The sequence below is a fragment of the Pantherophis guttatus genome, chromosome 4, assembly GCF_059756535.1.
Source record: "Pantherophis guttatus breed Tessera chromosome 4, ASM5975653v1, whole genome shotgun sequence".
NCBI lineage: Eukaryota > Metazoa > Chordata > Lepidosauria > Squamata > Colubridae > Pantherophis > Pantherophis guttatus.
The window spans coordinates 35,592,873-35,614,506 of NC_142066.1; positions in this window are offsets into that span (position 1 = coordinate 35,592,873).

Here is a 21,634-nt window from a genome sequence, read left to right on the forward strand (position 1 = left end):
ACAATCTAATGTAAGTCACAACCTGATTTTTTTCAGCTTCAAGCATATTGTCATAATAATTATCACCATTACATCTGTGCCTCTCACACATAGATGTAGAAGTCCACATAAAACTAGTCAAACTCTAATGTTGGTAGGTTCCCTGAAGAAATCCAGTATCCAATCACTCCTGTCATCCAAAGCAAAGTGTCCATGAAGGATAATACCCCAATAATGGAGGGTATAGAGGGTCATGGTTTCAGCAGCCTAAATTGGTCAATAGAATTCTAAACTTTAAATTGTCACAGGTAAATGCTGGTGATGAGACTAAAGCCACATCTACTCCCCTTCTAATACTGAGAAAGCTGTTTGTAGCAATGAAAACTAGCAGCACTAAATACGACATATAACTCCTACCAAATCTCTTCAAGATTCAATGAATCTTGAAGCAGATAGAAATAGAAGATAATGATAATAGATATTCATTTCTGTTTCATTCTGTTCTTCATTTTTCCAATTGTATATTTTCATATTATTTGATACATTTCTTATTTTTTAAAAAAAAACTTCACAAAAATTATACACATCCAGAAGTGATTCTCCAAAGAAACAAATAGAGGCTGCAAAGCCACATATGATCTTTGAACATCTTAAATAAATTTTTTAGAAATTAGTAAATTATTACCAACTGTCATTATTATTATTATGCTAAAAAAAGACAAATAATAAGGTCATGTCGGGACAGCAATCATGTTAACTATATTTAAATTAAATTTAAATGCATAAACATTGATAAATTTTGTACTCAATACACATTCTAGTGTTTGAGCTTGATAATATTAAAACAGAAAATAGTAAGTAAAATGTAAAACAATGAAGTGTGAAACAATTTTTGAGAAAGAACTACTTCTCTTATAATAAGGGAATATAATGGGGCAAAACTCACCTGGAGCACTACAGCTGTCTTGTCTTGTAAGGTGAATGCCTTTATAAAAGAAAAGAGATATTATTAGCAAGGAAAACCTGGAATTTGCATTATTAGGATTCACAAAAAGCTTACATGATAATATATTTGCGGGACCACCTTCTGCCACCGATAGCCTCCCACTGACCAGTACGCTCCCATAGAGAGGGACTCCTCAGGGTACCGTCAGCCAAGCAATGTCGGCTGGTGACCCCCAGAGGGAGGGCCTTCTCTGTGGCAGCTCCTGCCCTCTGGAACGATTTGCCCCCGGAGATACGAAGGATATCAGATCTCTGGGTCTTTCGCCGTGCCCTAAAACTTTTCTTTTCCATCAAGCAGGGCTGGCGTGAACCCCCCCCCCCTTTTAAAGTTTTTTAAATTGTCAATGGGTTTTAGTTTGAATGTTTTAAATTTTGGGCCAAAGTCATGAAATTCTTTTAAAAATTTTAAATTTTGTATTGGTATGTGTTTTAGTTCTGGCTGTGCACCGCCCTGAGTCCACTAGGAGAAGGGCGGTATACAAATTGAATAAAATAAATAAAATAAATAAATAAAATAGAATTAGCATTAATTAGATTTAGCACATCATAAATTCAGAACATGTCCGTTTTTGTTGGTTTTATTCTCTTAAAAATTAAAATGATTTTCCTGTTAAAAAAAAAAATCCTAGATAAAGGCATTTTACTAAAATTGCCATATAGCTTTATGAAGTGTAAAAGGCTTTGACATGAAATATGCATCCTTGGAATACATTGTTCTAGTTTTTCAATTTTTACTATACTAAATTGTCCCAGATCAGTTCATTCTATTAAATAAGAACTGGATTAAATTAATGCAATCTAGAGTATATAGCAGTGATGGCTAACCTTTTTGCTGTTGTGTGCCAAAAGTGGAGATCATGGGGGGGGATTGCGTATGCATGTGCCCATACCCATAATTCAATGTGCCCCACGCATGCGCATGTGACCACCCCCTGCACTACCCCCGCTTTTGGCATGTGATAGCACAGGGGGCCTAGTAAGCCCATTTTTCACCCTCCCCAGGCTCCAGAGGCTTTCTTGGAGCCTGGGGAGGGGGAAAACTGCCTTCCCCCCCACACGGGAGGCCCTCTGGAGGCCAGAAACAGCCCATTTCCCGACTTCAGGTGGGCCCAGAGTAGGGCAACACTCGCGTGCCCACTGATATGGCTCCGCGTGCCTCTGGTGGCACCTGTGCCATAGGTTTGCCATCACGGGTATATAGTGTCCCCATTGTAGAATATCTTCCCTTCTAAGGTTAGACTAGCACAATTGTCCCTGATTTTCTGAAGGTCTTTCAAAATCTGGCTCTGCCCTTAGGCCTGGGGATGTCAGGGAACTGGCAAATGAGTGAGATAGTTCCATTATTAATAATATCCCTTCACTCATTTTTAGCTGCATTTTATAACTTTTATTGTTTGCTGTTTGGGTATCACATTTAACTTTGTTGTATGCTTCTCAGTGGCTATGTAAATTTGAAAAGTAAATGAATGAATGAATAAATGAATGTTTATTGTTTACTGATTTACCGTATATTTGAAAATTATTCTAACATGTAGTTCAATTTTAGTGATAAACGAATTTTTGTTGTTTGAATGTTTGTTCAGAAATACCTGTTTGAGATTATTTTCTTATTATTTGTTACATTTCTTATTATTTGTTACATTTCTTATTTAAAAAATACTTCACAAAAGTTATACATATCCAGAAGTGATTCTCCATAGAAACAAAGAGAGGCTTCAAAGCCACATATAGTCTTTGAATATCTTAGATATAATTTTTAGAAACTAGTAATAATTACCAAATTGTCATTATTATTATGTTAGAAAAAGATGAATAATACAGTCATACTTGGACAGCAATCATGTTACCTGTATTTAAATTATATTTTAATGCATAAAAAAATAATAAAACAAAATGTTGAATACGCATTCTAGTGTCTGAGATTTTATATTAAAACAGAAAATGGCCTTGTTGACCCAGAAAAAGTTGTGTACCTTGATGTTTAGGATTAAACAGTACCAATAGAATATGAACTTCAGATCTATATTGTGTAACAGTAAAGGAAGGAAGATACATTTTTATTTCACCAGTTTTTTAAAAAAACAATTTCGATTGTTGGAGCAGTTTAATTCTTACCTATATCTTTGACATTACTGAGACCAGAATTCTTCACCTGGTTGTTGGTGTCCTTGAACTGGAACATGCAGGAAATCTGTCCTGCACCATCTTCTGATATGTTGTAACGAAAGTTATATTCCAATATATTGTCCTTTCGTTCCAGAGTTTTTGTTTCTTTTCCATCTTTACACAAAATTACCCGGGAAAACTTTGAGAGTGAAGGTAACTGACATGTCACCAAAATGTCTTCTTTATCACTGGATGAAGTGCTGAGAAAGAGCTCAGGTGAAGTAAGATTACCTGAGGAGATTAATAATAAAACAAAATTAAGTAAGGATATTTATTTTAAAGTTTGGGTTTGTTATTGTTTTCCCTGCTTTGTCAAATTACCTGAAGTTATTACACGCTTGAATCAAGATTTAGATGTTATTTAGTACATAAACTAGATTTGGTTTTCAAGCAAACTTGAGTAGAACAAAAGTGGTAGTTTAGTGGAACAAAAAGAACAAGATTCTTAGATTTCATTATATCTGGTTTTAGTATGATTAAAACCTGCTCTAGGTTTATTAAGAAAAGAAAGTCCACGAAGAAGTGGATGGTTTAAGAGAAGAAAAATCTCCAGAAATGGATTCATGGATTCTTCTCTCTGGAAAAATAGGAAGTTTTGATTGGTAAGTGAAGTGAAATGTAAAACAAAGAAGTATGAAACAATTTTGAGGAAAAAGCAACTTCTTGTATATTAAAGAAATATAAAGGGGCAAAACTCACCTGGAGCACTACAGCTGTCTTGTTTTGTATAGTGAATGCCTGTAAAATGGAAAAGAGATGTTATTAGCAAGCAAAACCTGATGTTTGCATTATTAGGATTCATAAAAAGTAGATGATAATGTATTTATTATAATTTATGGCACATCATAAATTAATATCTTGCAGTTTGGGTGGTTTTATGCACTAAAAAACAGAAATGGTTTCCCCATGGAAAAGATTCCTTGCTAAACACTTTTTACCCAAATTACTGCATAGTTTTCTGAATGGTAAAGGACTTTGAGGTGAAATATGCATCCTTGGAATACACTGTTCTACATTTTTATTTTTGTCCCAGATCAGGTTGTTTTACTAAATATGAATAGGATTAGATTAATGCAATCTAATGTATATGCTGCCCAGTTGTGGAATATCCTCCCTCCTGAATCTAGGTTCACATCCTCATTCCTGATTTTCCAAAGGTCCTTAAAAACCTGGTTGTGCCATCAGGCAAGGGAACTCTAGGGAAGTGGAAAATTAGTGAAATGGCTCCATTATTGTCAGCATACCTTCACCAGTTGCTTTATTTCTTTTAGCGGTTTTATAATTTTTAATGTTTGTTATTTGTGTATAATTGCTGCTCAATGTTGTTTGTTTTGTGAGAAAGCTGACTATATCAATTTGAAAAAAAATGAATGAATTAATGAAAAAAGATTATTTGAATTGAATTATATTTTAAAATTATTATAAAATTAAAATTATTATAACATGCTGCTTAATTTTAGTGATAAATGAAATTTTGTAATTTGAATGTTTATTCAGAAATACACATTTCAGATTATTCATGTTCTATACCAAGAATTAAAATTAAAATAAATCTTTCATATAATGTAAGCTCAGATTTTGAATTGTATCATAATTGTTAGTGCATCTATGAAACACTAATAAATATTCATTATTTTTCAAATTACAAACATATCTTTAAAGAAAATGTTACCTGTGATGGGCCTTTATCTACTGCTCCCACATTGCAGCAAAATACTGCAATGTGGGAGCATGTTGTTGTCAGATTAAAATATTATGTTAACCTCTTCCTTAGATTTAGACATATTCATTGAAAGGTCATTCATAGAAACTGGAAAATAATTTTAAAATTATTATTGTGATTTCTGATAATGCATTCCTATTAATACCTCACGCTGAATTCAAAACAATTTTCTTCAGACTAGACATCTATAATTTTAAGAGTTTTTTTATATATAATCGGGAGGTGAAAGCTGTAAAATAATATTGGACAGGTATTCTTGTCTAAACTTTTTTGACTTTACTTTTTATTCCATGTTCTCTAGGTTTTAGCCTAAAGAAGGAAAAAAATTGGGAATCTTAAATGAGAGTCATCAAGGATGAAATGTTAATATTAGAAAAATGTGAGTTAGAAACAATAAGAAACTTCATTCCTAACATCAGCATTTCTACATTTAAGAGCACATGAGCATCAATTGAATACACAGAAACACACACACACACACACACACACACACACACACACATATTGTAAAGTCCTCCATTCATAAATAAGGCACTCTATTAATTTTAATTATACTCACAAAAAAGGCAGAGTCCCAGCAAGTGTGTCATTACAAATTGAGCCATTCCGCTTGCAAACTGTCTCACAGGTTCTCCTACATTAGTTAGACATCAACTGCTGCTGCTTCAGGATGAAGAGGTTTTAGATGACACCAGAATTGGTTATTAGTTCCCTTTTCTCAGTTCCTTATTTGCATGCAAGATAGAAACAGAACTCTAATCTGATTTTATTTATGAAGAAACAAAGATTTCTTATACAGTGCAAGTATTCACCTACTTTTTAGATTTTTTCAGATACTGTTTTCATCACTCCTTTCCTATCTTTATAAATAACTCAAGATGGTAAAAATATCCAGTACACCTTCCTCCTCCCATTTTCGCCACAACAACAACCCTGTGAGGTGAGTTGGGCTGAGAGAGGGGGGTGTATAAGAGGGAGAGGGAGAGAGAGATTGATAGCTGGCTTTTATGCCCAATGTGGGACTAGAACTCACACTTTCCTGGTTTTTAGCCTGGTGACTTAACCACTAATCAAACTGGCTCCATGTTTAATACTGAGGAGGCAAACGGGCTCTCTTTTAATACCTATGAGGCAACTTCATATAAAGAGTTGGGAGTATGAACTTGAAATGGATTCTATACAACAAATTTTGAAATAGCTGGATATTCCAGAGAATAAAAAGGAACAATTTGCACTTGGCACAATATTTTGTTTTGTAATGCAAAATAGTTAATATCAGGACCCACTGCTAATAGAAAGCTGCTAAATTCCTGTGCCAGACTTTGTATTCTTTGTTCACATTATTTGTTTTTGCACTCTTGAAACAGCTTAGTGGATTTGGAATCAAATACAGTGGTCCAGCAATCACAATCATTAGAATATTACAATTTTTATTTAGACCTCACATTGGCTTCCAATGGATTTTGTGAGCAAATTTCTCAGTGCTGATTTAAATCCACAAGGCTCTATATGTGAGTCTACTTTTTTTAAAAAAATTGATTTATATGCCGCCCTTCTCCGAAGACTCAGGGCGGCTTACAATGTGCTCAGCAATAGCCTTCATCCTTTTGTATATTTATACAAAGTCAGCTTATTGCCCCCACAAACTTGCCTTACCTTTGATCCCACAATTACAGTCAACCTATCAAAGATGGTCATTCTAGGAATACAATGCTTGTGATTCCCCGCTTCTATGAGATAAAGGGAACTGAGGCTCATAAGTACTGTGTCAGCACTTCAAGCTGCATTTACTCTAGTTCTGACATAAGAAGGAGAAGCGGAGGCGTCTGGAAAGGGACGTTTGACTTTTCACCTACTTATTTTCCCTGGAGATAATATCCCCTAGGAGATGGGATGGGAGGGGGGAAATTCCTTTGAGCTGGAGCAGTAGATTAGGGGTAGAGTGACTTGGCCAATGAGTGCAGAGGAGTGGGGAATGGAAAGGGAGGGTTTTGGGTCTGGAAGTCAGTGTTGGTTGCGATGGAGTCGGAGTTACAATGTCAGGCTTAATAAATGGAAGTTTTTCATCAAAGACTTTGTTTGAAATGCAATTTATTTGAGACGACCTCGAAACCTGACATACTGCTTTTCAAGTACTATGGAATTTATGATACTTACCTCTTAAATAAAGAAAAGGGGGAAATGTGCTTTTTTTTCCCCTAAAGAGATTTCAAAGATTGTTGAAATGTTATCTGTTATTAGCTGTCTGTTAATATACTTTCATTTTAATTGTTTACTAAATTGTAATCGAATAATGTAATATATTATATACTATTGTTGGTTATACTATACTATTATATACTATAAAGTTGTTTGTGACACGTTCTTTTTCTAATATTTTAAACTGCGGAGAAACCATTGAGGATATTGTAATATAAAATATGATTCTTGTGGATAGAGCCCACACAAACTATGAGATCAGACATATAATATATATCCCCAGAGAGTCAAATGTACATTCACATACACAAGGCAGAGTACAGGTTCAGATTATTTCTAATCCCCCTGCCCCCACTGGATATGATTTTGTTTGTCTGTTTATTTATGGTTTTAAAGACAGAAGTGGCTGGACTGAGTCTGAAAAAAAGAGGAGTGTAATGTTTTATGCTCATTGATTAAACTTCAGAAATTTCCAACAAGCTGTGACAGTCCAGATAATTGAGCAGGGAGTAATTATTTCAAGAGTCTTCTATCTTTATGAGATTAGTAAAAAAGTTGACCTAGGAGTGGTGCAGTTTTTTCTGTTAGGTGCTAAATCAGGTTTATTTTTTATCTATTCATCAACATGGACATGAAGTTATTACTTTTATATTTTTGTATTATTGTTATCTATAAAATTAATTTGCAACATCTCCCATTACCAATAGATAATATCCCTTTTGCCTTTTTTCTTTGTTTTTATAACAGTGAAATACAAATAACCTAATATAGGCAAGCAAGAAAGAAAAAGAAAATAACTTAATGAAAAAATAGTAGTACTTTATTGACTGAATTAGTCAATCAATCCTTTATTATGGTCACAGATCAGCATAAAAGTTAAACATTGAAATAAATAAAATAGGGCTGAACAAAAGTAGAAGAGCAGGACAAGGTGTTGTATTATATTACAATTGATGAAGAAATCATCAGTGGGTGATCAAGGTCTGCTTCATTTTGCAGACTGTGGAAGAACTTAGCTACATTCAGATAAACAGTATCATATCAATCAGAGATTAATATCTCTTTTAGGTACAAAATAGATCAGAATTACTAGGATTTTTAATCAGGGTTATAAAATGAGTCAGTGATTCCTACAATAGGACATGAGCTGTACTTTCAATGGCCCCTTGTCCACAGTCTCAGTTCATACAATATTTTTTTATATCAGCCCTCCAGAACTGCCGTAGGCAGGGCATTACAACATCCTAGTTAATAGCATCTGTATAGTGAACACTCTTTGAAATCCAGAAGCAGTTTCAGGGGTGAAATGCTCCTGGTTTGGACCGGATCACCCGATCCGGTAGCGATGGAGGCAGGTGGTTCAGAAAACCGGTAGCAAAAATCCCTGCCTCCCCCCATTGCTCAGCTGAGCCGTGCAATCATCAGAGGCTTTTTTTTAATTTTTAAAAGCATTTTTTCTACAACCTCTTTGGCCAAAAAAATGCTTTTAAAAGTAAAAAAAAAAAAAAAAGCCTCTGATGATCACATGGCTCAACTGAGCAATGGGGGGGGGGCATGGATTTTTGCTACTGGTTCTCCGAACCACCCGCCTCCATCGCTACCAGCCAAAGAGGTTATAGAAAAAATGTTTTTAAAAGGAAAAAAAGCATCTGCTGATCAGGCAAGTCAGCTGGGATCGTCAGAGGCTTTAAAAGCATTTTTTTTACAACCTCTTCAGCCGAAGAGGTTGTAGAAAAAATGGTTTTAAAAGTAAAAAAAAAAAAAAGTTGGCCACACCAACTCAATCATATTACCTTCCCCCCACCAAGCCACACCCACAGAACCGGTAGTAACAAATTTTACATTTCATCACTGGGCAGTTTTATAATATAAACATCTCATTGATTTGTGGAAGGAATGGGGCTGTTTACTAAAAAAATATTGTTCTTGGGTAAAGCTGAGCAGCCCTTATGTTTCAACCTGACACTGGGAGATGAGCCAGGTTGCAAAGAGTCTACACATGCTCTATATTCAGATGAAAAATCCTGTTATTTTATCTTATTTTGCCTTCCTGTTAGACTTTATACAACACACACACACACACACACACACACACACACACACACACACACACACAAAATAATCCAAGAAATGGAGAAGATAGCATTATTTGACAGTTCACCAAAATTTCATCATTGGAGAAACTAAGCAGAAACATCTGAGGTGGTGTTAGACTACCTGAATTGTTTTTTTAAAAAGAACAAAATTAAGTACACTATGTGAGTTTTGATTGATTTAATTTCTTAACTGAAATACCCTGTAATTGTTATGTTTGAATATTTTTTAAAAAATTATAAATTTCTTTTTTAATCCTCAAAATCTACATTAACCTTGACTTTGTTGTACCACAAATACACCTGCCACCCAAATCTTAGCTCATAACTTTTTAACTGTAGAAGCCTTCTACTTCTCTGCTGCACCCACTCTTTCATCTAAACAAAACATCATTCTTGACAAAACATTAATTTTTATAAGATAAATTCTTCCCAGCAATGACAGTTTTAATTTGTACCATCTTAACATGGTTATTCTAACTCCATTCCATGTCTTAACATAGTTATTTTGAAATAACACGCAGGTCATATTTGTCATAATGACACCCAGGTATATTACCTCCTTCTCAGTCTTAAAATCTGTTTTATTAAACATTTTTTTTCATTTTCTATTTCTATAGTTTGTTAACATCTTTGTCTTCTGTTTGTTAATCTTGAAACTGATTAATGTGCCAAATTCTTGTTTTTGAGATATAAACTATTAGGAATCATCTATTTTATTTTATTTAGTTAGTTTGTCAAACATGTATGATTTTACAATATCCTTCTCCTGCCACGCCCACCAAACCACACCCACAAGCCAGGCCATGCCCACCAAGCCAAACCCACAGAAAAAATTTGAAACCCACTACTGGAGTGGAACAAATGGCCAGTTTTAAGTTTATGGGTGTTATCATAAAAGAGGACCTGACCTGGGGCATTCATATTGCAGCACTGGTCAAAAGGGCCCAGCAGAGATTATACTACCTGAGACTTCTCAGGAAACAACAATGAAAAACTGCTGGTGGCCTTCTACTCATGCACCATAGAAAGTATTTTAACTTACTGCATCTGTATATGGTTTGTAAATTGCACAGTGGCAGATAGGACAGCACTCCAGAGGGTCAATGTCATTGCCCAGAGGATCATTGTTTGCCCTTTCCCCTCTTTGGAAGAGCTTTGTAGCTCCCACTGCCTTAAGAAAAGATCCATCTCATCCTGAGCATCCTTTTTTGGAACTACAGTATTACCATCTGGCAAACAGTACAGGATAATAAAAACAAGGACAAATAGGCTGAAAAGCAGCTTTTATCCCAGGGCAATAACCATATTGAATTCTATGTTATAGTGCAATATCGTGTTTTCAATTTCAATTATATAGAATGTAAAGGATGTATGTTTTATTTTTATAGTTATAATGTACACTGAAGAGAGCATTTAATTTCGTTGTACCATGTGCAATGACAATAAAGTAAACTAAACTAATTGAAGAAGACTTCATTCTTATCAAATTTTTGTTGTCATCTGATCTCTTATGATTTCAGAATTTCATTAGCCAGATGAATCATTTTAAAGCATTTTGTATCCCCATCTGAATTTATGATGACACATAAGAAACAGAATAGTACGTATCTTTATATTTTTACACCAAAATAACTCTGTTGAATGCAAATGATACAGTATATATTTAATCATCTTATAATAACATGTTACAGTGTCACATTGATCAAAATGGAAGATGAAGACATCATCAGAAGTCTTAGATTTCAAAGAGTGAAAATCTTGAACAAATGGGAAAGTATTTCTCATAATCTTCTACAGCAACCAGCTAAGGATACATGATTGATTGTTGTTCGATTGTTGCTATTCTTTTTATTAAACCTGAGAAAGACAGAGAGGACTATAATATGCATTTAAACACATTACTTTAACAGCCATAGGTGAAGCCATCATCTGAAATGTTAGATCTTATAGAATGGAAATTCACATAACAATTGAAACAAGAAAGGTCTGGGGCAAAATTCACTTAACAAATGTCTCATTTAACAACAGAAACTTTAGGCTGGTCACCTGTATTTAGATACTATTGTAAGAAAATCCACATTTTAAGAACATATAAAAAAGGTTATTTTTTAAAAAAAATATTAATTTTTGTTCAGATGATTTGTCTTGTTATATGCAGAAAGAAAATGGATTAAAATGATTAATAAATATGAAGAAAATAAAGAGAATGAGGAATCAGCAGATTTTCTCTTTGTATTACGAGATATGCACTGAAATTGATACATTATCATTTTAAGTTTTGAATTCCATTGAAATTCAGATATGGAATAATAATGAATTCAGCAAGGAAAAAGAAAGACTTTCCTGTTATTGTAGTAGATCATTGATATTACAATTTCCACTATTACTTCAGGTAGCTCTTGCTTTTCTCTCAGCTTGCTTAGTCAATTCCACTGGAATTCCTATTAGTTTAACATAATCTTATAGGCAAATCCTCTCATCCTAGGCTGAAAGACTGATTTGACCATGATGTAGCAAACCAGGTAGATTTAATGACAGCTTACAAATGTTACAAACCCAAAATTTGTCTTACCATTATGATTCAGATGTGGGCGTGGGCTGCTTTTAAGTGTTTGACATGGATTGCATGAAACATTTTGCCTGTACAGGTTTTCCTTGACTTACAACCAGAATGGAGTCCAAAATTTGGTCAAATGCTCACAGAAGGTAATCAGAGCCCTGGGACACTGCAACCATCATAGGTATGAGTCAATTGCTAAGCATCTGAATTTTGATCATATGACCATGGGTATGCTGCAACATGAGTAAGTGAAATATGGTCACATTTTCAGTGCTGTTCTAAATTTGAATGGTCTCTAAATGAACTATTGTAAGTCAAAGGCTATCTATAATTTCAGGAGGATATCTTTATGAAAATGTTGTCCATTGACTCTGAATCCAGTAAAAGGAGGGTAGGAGATTTATGCAATGGGAAAATAGGAAAACCAAAAAAGTTATCTACTATTTGCTCAAATAAAAGTAATAGGTACTGTTTCAATGTTAATAGTATTATTTTTAAAAAAACTTTAGCTGGAATATTACCATTTTTCTCAATCCATAACAGATTCCAACAAAGATAGGAATGGAAGCAACTGTGATTCCAAATCTCATTATTAAACTCAGTTTGCTGTGATCTACAAGATGAAATGAAATGGAATAATTAAAACACTTGGTATAGAGGAAATTTGTGTTTTGGCCTAAGAATTTTGGCATGATATCTATGCAAGAACTGTTGTTGCCTGGCAAATTTCAGATAGCCAACAGATAAATATTTACTTTAATTCCATTTAAAGAAAGGGGCTTAACAGAGGTAGCATTTTTTGAAATACTATTTTTAATATAATACTTACTATATAGATTAGATAGATATCAACATCATAGAAACATATATTTATTTTATGATGGGATGAAAATAAGAACCACTTCTATTAAGACTTTCATTTAAAAGTGGGTATATGGGCTGTTTGTTTGTGTGCATGCATCAGAGGTGGGTTTCAGCAGGTTCGGACCAGTTCTGGAGAACAGGTAGCATAAATTTTGAGTAGTTCGGAGAACTGATAAATACCACCTCTGACTAGCCCCGCTGCCATCTATTCTCTATCTCCCGAGTCCCAGCTGATCGGGAGGAAATGGGGATTTTGCAGTAACCTTCCCCTGCCACTCCCACCAAGCCATGCCATGCCCACCAAGCCACACCCACAGAACAGGTAATAAATTTTTTTGAAACCCACCACTGGCGTGCATGTGCAAAGGTAATAAAAGCCTCTCACTCACCACCTTGTGTTTTCTTTTTTTCTGGCAAAGTTAAAAAGAAACAAAAACAATTAACTAGTCATTCTTATGTAATAATTTGTTCATTGTGGAAGTTAGATATAGCAAAAATAATTTTATATCATTTTATGAACATAGTTGGGATTAGTCAGTGTGCATATAAATAAGGAATGTTAACCAAATCAGCTTTGATAATAATGATGTACTTTTTTGTGTATTTTAGGAAAGTTATGGATGCAAAATAAGTATACATTTTAATTTTTTTTTAAAATGGGAGGCATGGTCTTTATGATGTTTTAGAACAACTATCTGAAGCAGATCTGGGAGATAAGGAATTTGGATATATTTTGAATCATATTGTCTGGCTTCACCATTTATTCCTTTTACTTATTTTTATATTACAAAAGTATAAATATAATATAATAAAATGTAATAATATGAAATGATATATAATATAGTAAAATATGATATCATATGACATGATGAGATAAGATAAGATAATCTTTATATTATATAACATTATTGGTTTGGAGACTAAACAAACCTCAACCTAAACTACTCTGGGCCTTTACCATATTCAAAAGAAATTACTCCAACAATTAAAAATGCATTTCCAGAAAAGTAAAAGAACCATAAGTACTAAAGACTAACACAGGCCTGGCATCTATATTAACATCAGGTATAGCCATATACTTAATGACTTTCAGAGTAGCTGTGGAGTGGGAATCATACAAATCTTTTGGGGGAGCTATTTCAGAGCAGGCACTGCAACAGAGAAGTCATATTGCCTAGATCCTGATAGATGGAGGGACCTGGAATGTGCTCCTTATCTGATCTTAAGATGCACAGCAATGGATTGCACAATGTGAGACATGGCTAAATAAGTTGTCTTACTAAGACAAGAAGAAAATAATATATTTACAAAATCTGCCTACTAGAAAACACAGGATTTAATCTCTCTCTCTCCCCCTCTCCATCTCTCTCCCTCCCTCCCTCCTCCTCCCCTCGCTTTCTCACTCTCTTATCAACTCCTGCTTTAAATCCTTAGCCATTATCTCACAACCTCTTCAGTCCTTTTACTTTTCAGTGTTATTTTCCTGATTTTGAGAGTCAAAAACATCTGCTGTACATTACATAACAGTACTGTCTAGTCTGAAAATCATCATTTTCTGTATTATTAGTTTCAGTCCTTAAAATATTTAGGACCCCTTTAAATAAGCAATGAAGAACTGCATTTAGTAGGAATAAATGTGAAATCAATTCAACAAGAACAGCTCCAATATTCTAACAAATTAGTAACAATTTTGATATATAAGAGTAAGTTGAGGAAATTGATGCAACTTCAGGTTTTATAATGTAGATAAAAGCTAATGATTAAATATCTATCTTACGATTTATATATCAATGAAATCATATCACCTTTTAATTGTAATTTTTGAGCAGCATTAAATAGATTTTCCATTATTTATTTATTATCTACATTTTTTTCTATGACAAAAAAGTGAACACTAATCTAGTCAGAAGAAAAAGAAATTTAAAAATAGATAAGAACTTATTTACGTGATCTGTAGTTTGAATGAAACTTAATGAAATGTTAATATTTCCTTCTACTTTTTCTTTAGAATAGAATAGAATAGAGTTTTTTTTATTGGCCAAGTGTGATTGGACACACAAGGAATTTGTCTTGGTGCATATGCTGTCAGTGTATATAAAAGAAAAGATACGTTCATCAAGAATTGTAAGGTACAACACTTAATGATAGTCATAGGGTACAAATAACCAGTCAAGAAACAATATCAATATAAATCTTAAGGATACAAGCAACAAAGTTATAGTCATACGGTCATAAGTGGGAGGAGATGGGTGATGGGGGGGAACGATGAGATTAATAGTAGTGCAGATTTAATAAATAGTTTGACAGTGTTGAGGGAATTATTTGTTTAGCAGAGTGATGGCGTTCGGGAAAAAACTGTTCTTGTGTCTAGTTGTTCTGGTGTGCAGTGTTCTATAGCATCATTTTGAGGGTAGGAGTTGAAACAGTTTATGTCCAGCATATTTTATGAGAAGAGGCCTCCATTCCTCTTACCGCAATAAAATACTTTATGCCACAAGACTCCAAATTTTGGGCTTAGACAACTTATAACTACGCTGACTTCAGTCTGACCTAAGCATAGTACATAAAATTATCTGCCACCATGTCCTCCCTGTCAATGACTACTTCAGCTTCAACCACAACAATACATGAGCAAGCAATAGATACAAACTCAAGGTAAACCATTCCAAACTTGATTGCAGAAAATATGACTTCAGTAACAGAGTGGTCAATGGCTGGAATGCATTACCTGACTCTGTGGTTCCTTCCCCAAACCCCCAAAACTTTAACCTTAAACTGTCTACTATTGGCCTCACCCCATTCCTAAGAGGTCTTTAAGGGGCGTGCATAAGTGCACCAGTGTGCCTACCATCCCTTTCCTAGTATTCCCTTTCCTAGTATTTTTACCTGTTATCTTATATATGCTTGACAAATAAACTTATGATTATGATTATGTGAAGGGTCTGTAAATATTTTCACAGCCCTCTTTTTGACTCGTGCAGTATACAGGTCCTCAATGGAAGGCAGGTTGGTAGCCATTGTTTTTTCTGCAGTTCTAATTATCCTCTGAAGTCGGTGTCTGTCTTGTTGGGTTGGGAACCAAACCAGACAGTTATAGAGTGCAGATGACAGACTCAATAATTGTTCTGTAGAACTGTATCAGCAGCTCCTTGGGCAGTTTGAGCTTTCTGAGTTGGCGCAGAAAGAACATTCTTTGTTGTGCTTTTTTGATGATATTTTTGATGTTAGCTGTCCATTTTAGATCTTGCGATATGGTAGAACCTAGAAATTTGAAGGTCTCTACTGTTGATACTGTGTTGTCTTATATTGTGAGAGGTGGAAGCATGGAAGGGTTTCTCCTAAAGCCTACCACAATTTCTACAGTTTTGAGTGTGTTCAGTTCCAGATTGTTCCAGTCACACCACGAGGCTAGTTGTTCAACCTCTCATCTGCGGATTCATCATTGTCTTGAATGAGACCAATCACTGTTGTGTCATCTGCGAACTTCAGTCGTTTAACAGATGGATTGTTAGAGATGCAGTCATTGGTATACAGAGAGAAGAGAAGTGGGGAGAGCACACAGTCTGGGTGGCGGGCCCTGTGCTAATTCTACAGGTATCTGATGGGATTCTGCTTAGCTTCACCTGCTGCTTCCTGTTTGTTAGGAACAGGAAGTTTCTTTACATTTTTTACATGCCAACATACCTTTTAGGGTATTTTATAATGCTCTTTATAATACTTCTGTTTATAAAAAATCCAAGAGCTAAATATAGTTTTAAATTTGTGATAAATACCATGTGATCTTTTTGTTTTTGTCTGTATTCATTGCTATACAGTTCATAGAGTCGTTCATAACTGATACTGCTTATAAATATCATTAATTAATTAATTAATTAATTAATTAACATATAAACTGAAAATCACTCGGGTCTTGGTTTTCCAAAGGAGCGAACTGAAAACAAGGTTTAAATCTGCCCCTGGTGCCAAACCTGGCTATTCTTATATTCCAAAAACAGAAATGGGCTTTTTGCAATATCAAGTTAGAAAGCCAGTTTGGTGTAGTGATTAAAATAGAAACTGTGAGGCTGTGAGTTCTAGTTCTGCCTTAGGCACAAAGTTATATGAATGACCATGGGCTGGTCATTTTCTCCCAGCCCTAGGAGGGAGGCTCAAGTTAATGGTTTTGAGAGAAGAGGTAAAAAGAGGCAGCAGGTATGGGAAGACATCCATACTTGTTTTTCCTTAGAATTCCTCCATCCTTTTCTTTTCTTTTTTAGTTTTCTTTTTTATTGGGTTTTAACAATTAAACAATTCTTATTCTGCTCTTGTATATGATTATGGCCATTTATATATAATCATACTAATGTTCTTATATATTCTATATAATTTTACAAAATCTACTATCTGTTATTTCCCTTTTTTTCTATCTTCAATCCAATTATACCATTTCTCCCATATTATGTAAAAATCCGAATCCATCAATCCTTTCAGTCCCAATGTCATTTTATCCATCTTGGTGCAATCTAATATCTTTCTAATTATTAAATCTTCGGAAGGTATGTCTGAACTATCCTTTTCAATTTTCTAAGCTCTCAACTGATTGCTTGGAAATGATTTTTAAAGTATGTCATTTGTTACATAAAAAAATAAAGGCAAATAACATATGAAATTATTTTTTCTGTTACAGAAAGGCATATATGTGGAATCTTTGGTGAAGTTGGTGGTTTTGTTGCAGATGCTTCATTACTAAACTCAGTAACATCATCAGTGCTCTGTGAAGTTACCTAGCTTGATTATGAAAACCACTAAACTCAAAGAGCACTAAGGACCCCACAGTTCAACCCTGATCTATAAATATTTTTCTTCTATTGGTAAAGGTCTATATTATTAATAGCAAGGAATCTTATTATAGCTGTTCCAGAAATAATGGACTTCTTGTCCAGTTAATGTAGAGAAAACTATTTGTAAGAATGAAACCTAGATGAAACCTAGAGTGACACATGGGTTTTATTGAATCTGTTCTAAATTTCAGATTAGGTGAAAATAATTAAACCCATGCTAGGAATAGTCTTTTAAAATGAATCTTTTCATTAGGTTTCATTCAATTCCTTGTTTCTCACAATATTCACTTCAAATTAGTTTAGATATTTGCTATTAAAACAATTGCACAAAAATCATACACATTTGCAATTCTATAAAGATGCAAAATAAGGCTTGGGCTAGATTATATTTCATGGCCATTTTAGGTGTCACTCTCAGACACAAGCACTGAATTACCAAATTATTACTTTTTATGTGGTAGAAAATTTAATATTGAAAATTAGTAAATAAAGATGTTAGCTATAGTCAAAATAACTTTAAATACATAAGATATTAATAAAGTATATTTTTTGTACAGGACACACCGTCTAGTTTTTGAAGCATGGCCCAGAGATTAAAAAAAATGTTTTTGACTGAGAAAAGTTCGTATGTCCCTGACGTTAGGACTGAAAGCTGTCAAGAGAATAAGATCTCCAAATCTACTTATGAATAACAGGAAAGGAAGATACTATCATTCAACAATTACAAATCAATGTTGATTTTAAAAAGGGGTTGTTTCTTACCCAAAACTTCAGGAAAATATTTTGTGTTACTCAGACCAGAATTCTTCACCAGGTTGTCTTCATCTTTCGACTGGAACATACAATAAATTTTTCCTGCACCCTCTTCTGATATTTTGTAATGAATGATGTATGTAAACATATTGTCTTTTGCTTCCTGAATGTTAATTTCTTTCCCATCTTTACAGAAAATAATCCGGGAAAATGGAGAAGATAGTGGTATTTGACAATTCATCAAAATTTCATCATTGGATAAACTGAGCAGAAACATTAGAGGTGGTGTAAGACTACCTGAATTTTTTTAAAAAAAGAACAAAATTAAGTACACTATGTGAGTTTTGATTGATTCAATTTCTTTGCTGAAATATCCTGTAATTGTTATAAATTTGGATAAAAAGTCAACTTTTTTAGATTTATGTGTCTTTTTTAATCTTTTAAAAATCCATATTAATCTTGAATTCGATGTATCACAAATACGCTTGCCACCCAAATCTTAGCTCATAACTTTCTAACTGCAACAGCCTTTTATTTCTCTGTAGCACCCACTCTTTCATCTAAGCAAAACAACATCATTCTTGGCAAGACATTTATTTTTATCTTAGAAATTCTTCCCAGCAATGACAATGTAATTTCTCTCATCTTATCATGTCCTTTTCAACTTTATTCCATATCTTAACATAGTTATTTTGAAAGAACAGTGTCAACAGTGACACACAGATATATTATTGTATCACCTTCTCAATCTTAAAATCTGCTTTATTAATCATTTTTAATCTTCTACTTTCATGTTTTGTTAGTAAGTAAAACTTACTCCAATCTTTATATTAAAATATATATGTGTCACTTAATCCCTTTTATATCAAATGCCTCGAGAGTCAAAAGACTGGAAAAATGTTGAAAGTGTGTCCTGAATTTCAAGAAAGGGAAAAACTATATTTGTAGAGTCTAGGAAAATAGGAAGTTTTGATTGGTAAGTGAAGGTAAGTAAAATGTAAAACAATGAAGTGTGAAACAATTTTTGAGAAAGAACTACTTCTCTTATAATAAGGGAATATAATGGGGCAAAACTCACCTGGAGCACTACAGCTGTCTTGTCTTGTAAGGTGAATGCCTTTAAAAAGGAAAAGAGATATTATTAGCAAGGAAAACCTGGAATTTGCATTATTAGGATTCACAAAAAGCTTACATGATAATCCAGTACGCTCCCATAGAGAGGGACTCCTCAGGGTACCGTCAGCCAAGCAATGTCGGCTGGCGACCCCAAGAGGGAGGGCCTTCTCTGTGGCAGCTCCTGCCCTCTGGAACGATTTGCCCCCGGAGATACGAAGGATATTGGATCTCTGGGTCTTTCGCCGTGCCCTAAAACTTTTCTTTTCCATCAAGCAGGGCTGGCGTGACCCCCCCCCTTTTAAAGTTTTTTAAATTGTCAATGGGTTTTAGTTTGAATGTTTTAAATTTTGGGCCAAAGTCATGAAATTCTTTTAAAAATTTTAAATTTTGTATTGGTATGTGTTTTAGTTCTGGCTGTGCACCGCCCTGAGTCCACTAGGAGAAGGGCGGTATACAAATTGAATAAAATAAATAAAATAAATAAATAAAATAGAATTAGCATTAATTAGATTTAGCACATCATAAATTCAGAACATGTCCGTTTTTGTTGGTTTTATTCTCTTAAAAATTAAAATGATTTTCCTGTTTAAAAAAAAATCCTAGATAAAGGCATTTTACTAAAATTGCCATATAGCTTTATGAAGTGTAAAAGGCTTTGACGTGAAATATGCATCCTTGGAATACATTGTTCTAGTTTTTCAATTTTTACTATACTAAATTGTCCCAGATCAGTTCATTCTATTAAATAAGAACTGGATTAAATTAATGCAATCTAGAGTATATAGCAGTGATGGCTAACCTTTTTGCTGTTGTGTGCCAAAAGTGGAGATCATGGGGGGGGGATTGCATATGCATGTGCCCATACGCATAATTCAATGTGCCCCACGCATGCGCATGTGACCACCCCCTGCACTACCCCCGCTTTTGGCATGTGATAGCACAGGGGGCCTAGTAAGCCCATTTTTCACCCTCCCCAGGCTCCAGAGGCTTTCTTGGAGCCTGGGGAGGGGGAAAACTGCCTTCCCCCCCACACGGGAGGCCCTCTGGAGGCCAGAAACAGCCCATTTCCCGACTTCAGGTGGGCCCACAGTAGGGTAACACTCGCGTGCCCACTGATATGGCTCCGCGTGCCACTGGTGGCACCTGTGCCATAGGTTTGCTATCACGGGTATATAGTGTCCCCATTGTAGAATATCTTCCCTTCTAAGGTTAGACTAGCACCATTGTCCCTGATTTTCTGAAGGTCTTTCAAAATCTGGCTCTGCCCTTAGGCCTGGGGATGTCAGGGAACTGGCAAATGAGTAAAATAGTTCCATTATTAATAATATCCCTTCACTCATTTTTAGCTGCATTTTATAACTTTTATTGTTTGCTGTTTGGGTATCACATTTAACTTTGTTGTATGCTTCTCAGCGGCTATGTAAATTTGAAAAGTAAATGAATGAATGAATAAATGAATGTTTATTGTTTACTGATTTACCATATATTTGAAAATTATTCTAACATGCAGTTCAATTTTAGTGATAAACGAATTTTTGTTGTTTGAATGTTTGTTCAGAAATACCTGTTTGAGATTATTTTCTTATTATTTGTTACATTTCTTATTATTTGTTACATTTCTTATTTAAAAAATACTTCACAAAAGTTATACATATCCAGAAGTGATTCTCCATAGAAACAAAGAGAGGCTTCAAAGCCACATATAGTCTTTGAATATCTTAGATATAATTTTTAGAAACTAGTAATAATTACCAAATTGTCATTATTATTATGTTAGAAAAAGATGAATAATACAGTCATACTTGGACAGCAATCATGTTACCTGTATTTAAATTATATTTTAATGCATAAAAAAATAATAAAACAAAATGTTGAATACGCATTCTAGTGTCTGAGATTTTATATTAAAACAGAAAATGGCCTTGTTGACCCAGAAAAAGTTGTGTACCTTGATGTTTAGGATTAAACAGTACCAATAGAATATGAACTTCAGATCTATATTGTGTAACAGTAAAGGAAGGAAGATACATTTTTAATTCACCAGTTTTTTAAAAAAACAATTTCGATTGTTGGAGCAGTTTAATTCTTACCTATATCTTTGACATTACTGAGACCAGAATTCTTCACCTGGTTGTTGGTGTCCTTGAACTGGAACATGCAGGAAATCTGTCCTGCACCATCTTCTGATATGTTGTAACGAAAGTTATATTCCAATATATTGTCCTTTCGTTCCAGAGTTTTTGTTTCTTTTCCATCTTTACACAAAATTACTCGGGAAAAATTTGAGAGTGAAGGTAACCGACATGTCACCAAAACGTCTTCTCCTTCATCACTGGATGAAGTGCTGAGAAAG